The 13,354-nt window shown below is 37.6% G+C and overlaps 1 protein-coding gene and 1 pseudogene across 3 annotated transcripts in view; one reads left to right on the forward strand and one right to left on the reverse strand.

Annotated features, from left to right (window-relative positions):
- Rtl4 (retrotransposon Gag like 4) overlaps positions 1-13,354 on the forward strand; it is a 346,639-nt gene that overhangs the window by 69,146 nt on the left and 264,139 nt on the right. The gene's annotated exons all lie outside the window — the stretch shown is intronic.
- LOC114698303 lies at positions 3,600-5,377 on the reverse strand (annotated as a pseudogene).

Below are 13,354 nucleotides of genomic sequence, written 5' to 3' on the forward strand. Positions count from 1 at the left end.
GCAGTACAGAGTGACTTCAAATTTGTGATTCTCCTGTCTCAGCCTTCAAAGTGCTAGGATTAGCACCTGGGTTTATGCCACTAGAATTAAATTAGTGCCCATTCGGATTTAAGAAACACTTTTGGGTGTGTTGTGTTCTTGCACACATGTGTGTGCTGGTGTGCATGCATGCATATATGTTTGCATGTGGAGGCCAGAAATCAACCATGATTGTTGTTCTTCAAGAGCCATTGCCTTGATTTTTGAGACAGGGTCTCTCACCAAACCTGGAACTCAAAAATTTTAGGCTACATAGCTCCATAGCCAGTGAGGCCCAGGGATCCATGTATCTTTGTCTACCCATGTAGAAATGTATAGCATCACCTCTGTTTTGTTTTTTAAAATATGGATTTCTGGCCTTAAACTTAGATTCTCATGCTTCTATTACAAGCACATTACTGTCTGATCTATCTCTATAGTCTCTAAATTTATGGAATTATTAAAGGAAGCTTGTATGATTGAGGACTTAAAAGAAGGATAATTAGCTATTAGAAAATAACCTCCACATGGATGGAAACGGTGTCTGTTTTGTTCACAGGACCATGCTCATTGTAGCTTTCTCCTACATAATGTTGAATGAATAAATAGCTTACTTCCATGCTAACAAATTATCTCTTATATTTAAAAAAACTAAGCTACTGATTGTGTTCTAGACTAATACAAGTACGTAAATAGTCATGGTAAAGACTTTTGGAAGAAATAGCTTCCGTCCTCTTATGTCCTGAAAACTTTCTGCTAACATTTCCTCCAACAGGTCTAAACTACTGCATTTCTACTCTAGGCATAGGCTTAATAAAAATAAGACCATGGATTCATTTTATTTTTCTTGAATCAACCATAATACTCAAATTTCTTTAAAAGCATTTTAAATAGATTCTTCTGTTGTACCAAAGTTTCACTAGCTTTGATCTTTACTAAAGTTGAAAGTTGGATGAACTTACTCATATCTCAAGTCGTACTTAGAGATCTTAAGCAAAAACTACCTAACATTGCCCTAGCTACCTGAAATCATTCCAGAGTACTTAATTTACAACCAGACATAGCAATTTCATTTCATTTCAGAATGGTTAATTTATACTCAGGTTGCACAATTTCATATATATCAGAAGTCCAACTCATGGAAAAGGTCAAATGAATGAAGATCTTTGGTATTTTCTACCCTGTTGATTGTTAAGAAAGAATATACAACCTGACATCAGGAATATGATTAATTTTAAAGCAACATTAATGGTTGGCAAAACACAGTGCATATTCATCTGAAGTCTCTAAAAGTAGTTACAACCTTGCTATTGGATAATGAGAAATCATGTTCCTCATAGAGACATTAAAGCTACAAACAAGGTTCAATCAATGAAGAAAAGAATGTTCATTCTCAGTATATTTTCTATTTTCCATGTAATTATTATACCTGATTGTTTTTTTTTTTTTAAAAAGTCAGTTTGCCAGGCAGTGGTAGCACATGCCTTTTATCTCAGCACTTGGGAGGCAGAGCCAGGTGGATCTCTGTGAGTTCAAGGCCAGCCTGTGCTACAGAGTGAGTTCCAGGAAAGGCACACAGCTACACAGAGAAGCCCTGCCTCAAAAAACTAAAAAAAAAAGTCAGTTTATGTAAAGTAGACAGATCTGAGAGCCTATAGTTGGGAAGTGACTAAGAAACATACCATTTCCTAATCAAGCTGAATAGATGGAAGTTGATTTTTGCGATATTGCTGTCATGGATTTTATATTTTGATTTACTTACTATTCAATGTTTTCTCCTCTAAGATAATTTGCCAAAAAATATTTTGATTACGGCTCACACAAGCTTTCTGTAAATTCATATAATAACAGAGAAAAACATGTCCACTTTGCCATCCAAGTTGAATCTGTTACTTTTTTATGGCTATAATAAAACACTGTGGCCAATGCAACCTATAGGAAAACAAGAGTTTATTTGGGCTTATGTTTCTAGAGGGATTCGGTATGGTGAGGAAAGCTTGGCAACAGGTGGTAAGTAAGCATGGCAGCAGGAGCAGTAAGCTGAGAGTTCATATCTTGAACCTCATGCATGAAGCAGAGGGAGCCAACTGAAGGTAGGGTGAGGCTTAAAGTTCTCAAAGTTTCCCCCAAGTCACATACTTCTTCCAGCAAGTCTATACCTGCTAAACAGTGCCACCAACTGGAGACCAAGTGTACAAATACCCAAGACTATGAGGGATATTTCTCATTCAAATTACTATACAGTATTCATTTCCATGAAAGTGAAACTCTGGCTAAGCGTGATGATCATGCCTGTAATCCCAGCACTTGACAGGCTGAGGCAGTAGGATGGCAAGTTTGCAGCCACATGAGGTTCATTTCAAATATAAAGCAAACAACAATCAAAAAGATAAAGTTTGTATTTGTCTGTCTAGATAATTTACAATGCATATATATTTAAGTCAAAAGTACACAGGTAGAACTGGATATCTTTCAAGGTTTCCTTTCAGCTTCACTTGAAATAAATTAGTTATGATTTGTCTATGAGTTGATCTCTTTGAGTTTATCCTGCTTAGAATTATTTAATCTTCTAGAATATGTAGAATTAAGGCTTTCTATTAGATTAAGAAAAAATGTAGTTACATTTCCTTCAAAGATTTTATATGTCCTTTTTTTCTATTCTTGTGGAATTAACATTATAATAATTTTTATGATTGATAGCACCCACCAGTCTCTTGTTCTCTATTTTCCTTAATTATTTATTTTCCTATTATTCAAGGTTTGCAACTTATTTGCTCTGTTTTCAGGTTTAATAATTCTTTTGCCCTCTCAGATTTGGTGATAAGCCCTTCTAGTGAAATTATAATTTTAATTAGTATGCTTTTCAATACCATAATTTTTATCTGATTCCTTTTATAGCATCTATTTTTTATTGTTACGCTTCTTTAGTTCTTTCAGCATATTTAAAATAACTTTGGCCCAGGCAGTGGTGGCACACGGCTTTAATCCTAACACTCAGGATCTCTGTGAGTTGGAGGCCAGCCTGGTCTACAGAGCGAGATCCAGGACAGCCAAGTCTGTTACACAGAGAAACCCTGTCTCAAAAAAACAAAACAACAACAACAACAACAAAAAGATAGCTTTGTCTTTGTCTAATTAATCCAACATCTGAGCTTCCTTGGGGATAATTTCTACTGACCATTTCTTTTCATATGTATAAGTTATAACTTCTTATTTCTCTGCATGCATTGTAAACTTATATGAAAACTGTACATTTAAAATAATACCATGTAGTAATTCTGGAAATGAAGTCCCAGCAGGATTTTTTATACTTGCATTTATTTTATTGCTCTGCTATTTATTTATTGACTTATTTGGACCAATTTGTAGTCTTAGTTTTTTTTAAGTGTTTTTTTTTTTTTAATGAAACATCTGAAAGTTATATAGTCAGGCTGATACTGTGCAGTTCACAAGCATGGAAAAATAAAATAAAAGGACAGAGCTCTAACAGAAGCGAACCCAAGACCAGGCTGGTTTTTTTCCAGGATAGAACCAGGATCAAGCCTAGGCCACCACGTGGGTGTAGGAGCAGCCTTAATGGCTTATTTACCATTTCTCCCTGGTGGTTGACTTGGAAGTCTATGTTCACATTGTCATGCATAGTGCCTTCTCCCTTGAGGTCTAAGACTTTTCTAGAGTTTGCTTCAGAGCAGTTACTTCTCAGTGTTCCAGGTAACTCCAAAGCTTTCCTGCCACCACTGCGCTTGGCACCTGCTGACTTAGCCCAAGATGGAGGATTTTCAAGTGTTCCCAATGTGTTAGAGGACATTTTGCTCTTCCTCACAGGTTGTTCGGTTGCTTCATCAAAACTTAATGAAAAATTGGACCCACCACTTGGAGGCAAAGCCTGGGAGCTCTAACTGCTGTTGAGGTCCATACTCTTGAAGGCAGTGGGAGTGGTTATGGTGCCAACAGGTGGGAAGGCTGACCAAGGGAGAACTCCAAGGGGGCTGGAACCAAGCAGACAGCCCCACACTCATGACCCACAGGGCTCCATGAGCCACACTGCCCAGTCATATTCTTTATCGAACGTGATTATTGAAATCTCCTCTCCATTTTTCCATAAGGTAAGCTAATGGTTGTGAGAGACCAGCTCCCACCTTTTCCAGGGTTCCTATAAGGAGGAAACAGGGATAAAAATATTAGATAGAATGATAGTGAAGAGGAGAAAGACAGAAACACAGGATAGCTTCAGAAGGATCTGAGCCAATACCCAACAGCCTTTTCCATTTATTCCAAAGGGCTTTTTATAACAATGTCAAGGGGTGGGGCAAAAGATCTCCTCCTTGCAAGATCAAAGCACACCACACAGCCAAGTGTAGAACTTTCCAAACACCTGGTAACCACACCCGTGGTCAAATCATTCCCTTATGCATCCCTGCTGGGTAATGCAAGCTCAGATTCTCTGACCCTTATGAAACCTTTGTGACTCTCTACCAATGGTCAGAGATTTCATTATATTATTTTAACCAAAATGTTTTCTACTCTTTACATAGAAATTCTCTGTTAGTGTGTAATTGTTGGACATGCCTTTAGCCATCTAGCAGTTTACAGCTAGTTCCTTTTTATCCGTTACCTCCCACTTCAAAATGCAAAACTTCAAGGTCCTTTAATGTGAGATGATAGCTGTTTCCTAACAACTGTAGAGTTTACCCATTTTCATGACTACCATGGTGTAAATATAGCCCCGAGCTCATGTTTGAAATCTTTTTAAATTAAAAATAGATTCTTCCCTCATACAATGCATCCTGCCCACAATTTCTCCTTCTTCCACTCCTCCTAGCCCCCCACCCCAACTTCTCCTCTCCCCAGGATCCATCCCTTCCATTTCTTCTTCAGAAAAGAGCGGGCCTCTAAGAGATCACAACCAAACACAACAAAAGAAGATACAATAAGACAATATAAAAGCTCTCATATCAAGAATGAACAACACAATTCAATAGGAGGAAAAGAGTCCCAAGAGCAGGCAAAAAAATCAGAGACATACTCTCTTCCACTGTTAGGAGTCCCACAAGAACACTTAAGCTAACACCCATAACATATAAACAGAGGACCTGATGCAGACCCTTGCAGGCCCTGCTTGTCAATGTGATACTAATTAATAGGTGTGGCCTTTATGAGGTGATTGTAATGACTGCAAAGTCCTCATGGAAGTAAGTACTTCTGCAAACACCCTTCATGTATCATATGAAGTGACTAGTTTTTCTCTTTCACTATTCTGACATCCGAAGACATGCAGATTTCCCTTTTTACCTTCTTACCTTCTGCTGTATTTTGATGCTACTGGGAAAAGATGCCATTGATGGAGCAGGATCAACATCACACTAGATATACGTCCTAAGCCATTTAGTTGTGGACTGTACTTTAGCCTGAAAGGTGTTTATGAATACTGAAAATTAAATACCTGCTAAGTATAGAGGCAGGTTCATTGATTGATCTGATTTCAATTGATATTTGAAAACGAACACTTAAAATTTAAGGTACTTACATCTGAAAAAGGATATCCAATGAAATCAATAATTAGTCAATGGCAGATCAGATGAAATAAAATTGTAAAAAGATAATGGTTTTGAAATAAGTATGTATTGAGCTTGGACATAGCTCAGTTGGTAGACTGCTTGCCTAGCATGTGTGAAGCTCTGGGTTTATCTCCAGCATTACATAAATTGGGCTACTATAATCCAAGCACTCAGCAAGTGGAGGCATGAGGATCAATCAGATGTTCAGGTTCATCCTTGGCTACATAAGGAGTTCAAGGCCATCCTTGTCTTGAGAATCTGTCACAAAGTATAATAAACTCATTAAAAATTTTCAAGTATATATAGGCATCACTTAAAAATATCATCCATGCAGAAATAAAAGAAAAATACATACCTTTGGAAATTAAAAATAGAGAAATTGAATTTTTAATTAAAATACATACATAAAATAAGATGCTGATAGTAATAGAAGGGATTTTATTCAAAATACTGTGGGAATGTATTTATCAATCTAAAGTTATTGAATTGGTTCCATTTAGGAGTGAGGGACAAATCAATACATTTTTGTAACTAAGTTAATTTATCCCACACAAAAAAATCTTTACAAAGGAGTACATCTGCTTTTATTTTAACAATGAATGAATTGAATGAAAAATGATTATGAATGAAGAAGAGATGATGAGAAATAGTAGTGAGAATTATAGGGGCAATAAATATGCTTAATATTTAATTCATTATGAACCGTATAAAATAATGACAGATATTTTTAACAGAAATCTAAATTCTAGAAAATAACCACAAGAAATATGATATTCAATGATATTGAACATATTAAAGACTTTATCTTGTTTGAAAGGAGGAAAGAGATATTAGATATCTTCAGACTCCCTTACAAAATCATAGAATTAAGTCACATCCATCCTTTCTTTCATGTGAAATCTAACAAAAAAACTGACATGAAAATAGAAATAGCATAATTAGGGGTTAGGGATCATGAAGGTGACCAGCATTAGGGTAGAAGGTTATAAGTGTGGGTAAACTTATAAAGTGGTAAGTGAACATAATCAAAGTACCTTATTACATGTAGGAAGATGTCATCACTAACTGTACTATATTATAAAATTAGGATATAAGAAATAAAAACGCAAGGATACTCACTAAAATATACAGAAAATTATAGTTATTTATATACATGGATTCATAGTTTGTTACTAGTAGGAGAAAGTGGACAGGAGTGCTAGCAGGAGTCTAGGAGGTAGACATGTCGGTAAAATGCTTGTCATGCAAGCATAAAAATATCAGCATCCACCCAAATGATCAAAACTCTAGGCATGGTGGTGGTGCGCACTTACAAACTCAGATCTGGGCATGTGGATATAGCATGATCTCTCATTGCAAATAGAATAACATGCAATTGTATGAACAACAAGGGAGACATCTAAAAGAAAGAAGGCTGTCAAGATATCTCAGTGGTATATGTATGCAAGTGCAATAAATAAATGTAAGAAAAAAACATAAGAAAAACACAGTGGAAAAAAACCCTAAATCTGATGTGTACACTAGGGGAAAAATGTCGGCACAAAATTCACTTCGGATACAAGCCATACTTACGTTAAATAACATTAATGGAGGTAAAGGAATCACTACCCATAAAAAGAATACTACTCTACAGATAAACTGTAATTAGTTGTAAGATCATTCAGTTATTTATATACAAGATGAATATTTGTAAATATTTATTTTTTCTATGTGTATATTCTGTGTCTCTGTGTTGGCTTGTGCATGTGATGTCAGGTGCCCCTGAATGGCAGAGTAGTGCATCAGATGCCACGGAACTGGAATTACAGGGAGCTGTGCATGTGCCCACCAACATGGGAAGTGAACTTGGGTCCTGTGCAAATTCAGCACATACTCTTAACCCCTGAGCCATCTCTCCAGCTCCAAGAGAAATATTTTTAAAATCTGGGTCATAGTTATATACCAGCAATTAAATGTAGAAAAATATGTTGTTAAAACACCATGCACAACAATAACAAGTTTGCATAAATTTATAAAGCAATCAATAAAGCTAATAAAAGTAGACCTGAAGAAAAGAGAGGATTTGATGTATTAAATACCAAAGTGGTAAGAAAAGCTTTAAATTTTTTTCTAGAGTAGAATGCAAGCAAAGATTTCAAAAATATGACAAAGCTTAGAGGGAACAATTGATTAATGTATAAAAGGAAAAGCTTCTGTGAAGCAGAGGACAGCTCACACAATAGGAGATTTTGCAGTGCATTTATCTGGGAAATAATTCCCAATACTTTAGGAACATATCCACATAAACAAGAAAAAGGATGACAACTAAGTTAGAAACATTGAAAATGGATAAGCAAGCACATCACACAATCAAAAATCTGAATGGTTATGAAACATACCAAGCTTCAGAGCTAGGGAAATGCAGATTTGATCACACTTTTCTTCTCCTATCACATTGGAAATATTGAAAGTCTCATTATTCCCAATCTTACTGTGCCTGTGGAGAAAGTGAGAGTCAGAAAATGCAACTTGATAACAGACATTTCAAGTGATTAAGTTGTTAATATGGGATTATACTGAAGATATCTGTCATACCATGCTGTTGCTGGGCCACACTTCTTCCACACTGGGAGATTCTTCTCTGATTCTTCTACACTGGAAGGAGTCCATTGGTAAGACGAATTTCAAGCCTTTTTTTTTGCTCCTTAATTCACTCCTCCTCAGGCAGCAAAAGTGGTTGACTTTAAGTTTGGAGTGAGAAACCTAGTTCCTGAAGTCCAGCTCCTTTATTTTTATTTCCTCTTAGTTCAGGTCAAGGCTGAACACATTTTTTCCTGTACTCTACATTTGAGTGTTACTTTCCAGTGTTCCCCTTGACACCTGTTGGGAAGGGGAATATGATAATTTTAATTTTAGAATTGCATGGCATACCTGGCTACACATATAAACATTTCTTCTAGTATGAATTCTATGCATTAATAATAATCCTACTAAGGCTTAAGGTGAAAAAAAAATCAGTCTTTTGATTACCTGAGTGGAAAGGAGAAATTCTATGAATTTGAAGCTTCTCAGGGCCCAATGCTCAAAATTCTCCTTGTATGTATATGTACTAGAGAATCTCTCATCTGCATTCAATAAACACAAAGATATTTGTAAGAATATTCATAGCAGATGTGTTTCTAGAGTGAAATAGAAAGCACTAATTTTCTCTGAGGGGGGAGAGTAAATAAATACAATAACTGTGACATATATGTGTGGTGTATGTGTAGTTTATGAGACCATCTATATACATTTTCAGATATTTAAATAGCAAACACATAGGAAGGGGAAAGCACAAGGGAACATTTGTGAATGATTATACCAGTTTAATAATATGGTCACAGCCTGTGGGACGGGGTAGAAAAGAAGATGAAATTTACATTCAACTGTGTATGTAAAGCTTTATTTTACAAATCAGAAACTTTAAGAGCAGTAAAATCTGTTAGATTGGGGGCAAATACATGGTTGTCTATTTCATTATTTTCTGTTTTTTTTTTGTGCCCCAGGACAATAATGCTAATGAATCAACCTCAATTTCTCTCTGAAAATATGTAAAAATGCCTTTTATCCCTGAATGTAGGACATGGGGCTGTTGCATATACTTGATTATTTTCTTCCTGATATTTTTTGTTAAATAAACCCTTAAATAAACTGATGACTTTTTCTGGGCCAGAAAAAATATCCTAATAGCAGAGGGCAGGTTGGGTTAAGTGACCTTTAAGTATAGTTGTAGCTCTGATATTCTGTAAGATTGTAATGTTTTCTTCAGAGTAGAAGTTGAGACAGAAAAGTCTGACCACTGAAGCCTAAAGTCTCTGGTTCTTAGGGAAATCTATAATGCTCATACTCATGTCAAGACTTCTCTTATCTAATTTATCTGTCCTCTCCATCCTTAGTTGGGTTAACACCCCCAGCTGCTCCACACAACGAAAGGTGTGGTGTATTATCTGACCAGCAGTTATCTCGAATATGTGCAATTGTGAGTGCTGCATGTCTCAGGCAACCAAGACACATCTGCCAACCTTTTCCTGTCCAGGGATGATATTGGGGGTTGCTGTGTGCTTCAAAAGAATGAAAGCTTCAAAGTTCAAGCCTTCCTGTGCTGCAGCTGCAACAGATGTGCTATTCTTTCAGACTGATATCTGATCTGCATCTCTGAAACTTTGATCTTAGTCTTCCTGTTTTCTTTTCCTCCTCTTCTTTTGGAGATAGGTTCTTATGTAGACAACACTGGCCTCACACTTCCTATGTAACTGAGAGTTATCTTGAACTTCAGACTCTCCTGACTATTTCCTGAGTACTGGGATTACAAATATGCATATCATGCATTACTGGAGATGAAACTCAGGGACTTGTGTCTTAAATATGTGTGTGTTTGCGTGTATATGTTTGTGTGTGTGCATGTGTGTTTGTGGTGTGTGTGTGTGTGTGTGTGTGTGTGTGTGTGTGTGTGTTCATGAAAATATAAGGGAGACCATAAGGGAGGAGCAAGGATCTGAAGGGATGAAGGGAAGAGAGGTTAATTGGACACATATGACATGAAGGCAAAAGAGGGGTGTTGTGGAATATTACTTTAACTGTGTAAAGATGTTACATTTGTTTATGCTGCATTTAATTATGTAAAGAAGGTTACCAGGTCACCTTGCCTGTCTAAGACATCTGATTGGTCTAACAAAAAGATGAACAGCCAATAGCTAGGCAGAAGAGGGATAGGAGGACCTGTCAGGCAGAGAGAATGAAAAGGAGAAGGAATCTAGGTTGCGGGGAAGAGGGAGAGAGAGAGAGGAGAGAACAGAGAGAGAACAAGGGCCACCCAGACACAGAAGAAGCAGGAAAAGTAGGACATACAGAGTGAAAGAAAGGTAAAAAGCCTTGAGGAAAAATGTAGATGAAGATAAACAGGTTAAAATAAGTTATAGGAGCTAGTGGGCCAAGCATAAGATAAGGTCGAGCATTCATAACTAATAATAAATCTGTGTGTCATGATTTGAGAGCTGGTTAGTAGCCCAAAAGAAAGCCTGATACAGAGGGAATATTGGGGGAAGGGAATTAAAGATAGAGGGAGGACAGATGGTGAGGGTAATATGGAGTGGAAAAATAAGAACTACATACAAAGTATATCTAAATATGAAAATGCTAAAATGAAGGTTATTACTTTGTATGCTAGTTAAAAATGATAACAAAGAAAAAGAAAGTTAAATGCAAACAGACATCCCTAATTTTTCTTTTCTGAGACAAGGCATTGCTGTGGTACACTGCTTGCTCTTGAACTCTGAGGTTTAAGTGGTCCTCCTGTGTCAGTTTCCTGACTAGCTGGTAATACAAGCAGACCTCCATGGCAGACTGAGATTACATGTCCTAGGTGCCTATGTGGCATGTGCAAGTAAAAGGATGTTAGCGAACTTGAAAATCTTCCATTATTTTATCACTCAAGTAGTAAACACTTTCCTCTGTTTCAAAAGTGAAATCTTCTTCTGGATTTTTTTTTAAATTTTATAATTTGATTTAATTTTACATATCAGCCACGGGTTCCCCTGTCCTCCCTCCTCATGCCCCCCTCCCCCCAGCCCACCCCAGATTCCCATCTCCTCCAGGGCAAGGACTCCCCTGGGGATTCAGCTGAACCTGGTAGATTCAGTCCAGGCAGGTCCAGTCCCCTCCTCCCAGGGTGAGCAAAGTGTCCCTGCATAGGCCCCAGGTTCCAAACAGCCAGCTCATGCACTAAAGGCAGGTCCAGATCTCACTTCCTGGGGGCCTCCCGAACAGTTCAAGCTAATCAACTGTCTCACTTATCTAGAGGGCCTGATTCAGCTGGGGGCTCTTCAGCTATTGGTTCATAGTTCATATGTTTCCACTGGTTTGGCAATTCGTCCCTGTGCCTTTTCTGATCTTGGTCTCAACAATTCTCGCTCATACAATCCCTCATCTTTCTCGCCTATTGGATTCCTGGAGCTCCACCTGGGGCCTGGTTGTGGATCTCTGCATCCGCTTCCATCAGTCATTGGATGAGATTTCTAGCACGACAGTTAGGGTGTTTGGCCATCCTATCATCAGAGTAGGTCAATGGAGTACTAATCAGCAGAGAAAAACAATGACATCATGAGGTTTGCAGGCAAATGGATGGATCTAGAAAAAATCATCCTGAGTGAGGTAACCCAGACTCAGAAAGACAAACATGGTATGTACTCACTCATAGGAGGATACTAGATGTAAAACAAAGGATGACTAGACTGCTACTCACAACTCCAGGGACGCTACCTGGAAAACAGGACCCCAAGAAAGACGGGGATCACTCAATGATGGAGAAATGGATGAGATCTACATGAGCAAATTGGACATGATGGGGGGTAATAAAGGGCAAGGGTCAGGGGAAAGAGAGCTTAGGGGAGCAGGAGATCCTAGCTGGATCAAGAACAGAGAGGGAGAACAAGGAAAAAGAGACCATGATAAATGAAGACCCCATGGGAATAGGAAGAAGCAAACTGCTAGAGATATCCCCCGAAATCCACAAAGATACCTCCACAATAGACTACTGGCAATGGTTGAGAGAAAGCACGAACTGACCTCTTCTGGATTTTGTATTCATCTGAATGGTAGCATTTCCCCACATAGGATGAATTCTTTTGGGAAAAAAAATCACTCCTTTTCCCTACTATTTTCTCCTCAAAATACAAATAGCTCTACTGACAGTAAACCCTTCAGTGGGGAATGAGTTTAGCTATTTGTCTGAGAGAGAGGGAGAGGGGGAGGAGAGGGGGAGGGGGAGGGGAAGGGAGAGGGAGGGGAGAGGGAGAGAGGGAGAGAGAGACTATGAATCCTGGAGAATATAGAACCTGAAGCTGCCCTGCTAGAGAGTTAGAAGGGAAAAGGCAGTATCCCTAGCATAAGTAACAGTGAATAGCACCTTTACTGTGTTCTGTGACTATTATGCATCAGAAACTTGAATAATAAACATACGTAATTTAATCTTTTACAAGCACAGACTGTTATGCCTGCTCTTTTCCAGGACTAGTCTTATAGTTTTCTCTTTGTTTTTGAGAAAACTATGCTCCAATGTCCCCTCTGCATTTTGATCAATGTCTTTTCCATATACAATTACATAATGTAGTAGTGATCTAATATCCAGGAACTTAGTATTTTCTTCAACTGTATGCATATTCAGAAATAATATAGGCTTGAACTAAACATAATTATATTTTCTACTTATAAGAGAGAGTTTTAGGGAAAAAATGGACAGTTTTATCCCAGGAAATATTGATATATGGTCCATGGATAACCAAATCATCCTGATGTAAGAACAATAACAATGATAAACAATAATAAAACCGTGGGTGGACATCTGCTACACTTGAGTCAATCTTGCCTGATATAAACTTCTGTAAGGGAACAAAATGCCCTCCAAAGAGGGAAGGTTAATTTTCTCCTCTCAGTTAGAAAACAATTTTTCCTCACTCTTCCTGTTGGATTTTAATGTTTTTTGTTTTGACATAGATGTGGCAGCGACAGTGTTTACATTATTGGTGATAAAGCCAAATAAATCACATCAGATTTTTTTTCAGCAGCAGCTTAAAGGATCTTACTTCGCCTTGTACGTATTTCCACAAATGAACTCAGAAATGATTCATCTGACATCATTAGTGACAGCAATTGGTTTTGAACCTCTTGCTCATAGTACTTCTGTTGTGCTGTATTTCCTAGCAGTCTTGACCTGTCTCAGTTAAACTGAAATGACTCTTCAGATAAAAATCAGATGGAAGAGA

This window comes from Peromyscus leucopus, chromosome X, assembly GCF_004664715.2.
Source record: "Peromyscus leucopus breed LL Stock chromosome X, UCI_PerLeu_2.1, whole genome shotgun sequence".
Taxonomy (NCBI): Eukaryota; Metazoa; Chordata; class Mammalia; order Rodentia; family Cricetidae; genus Peromyscus; species Peromyscus leucopus.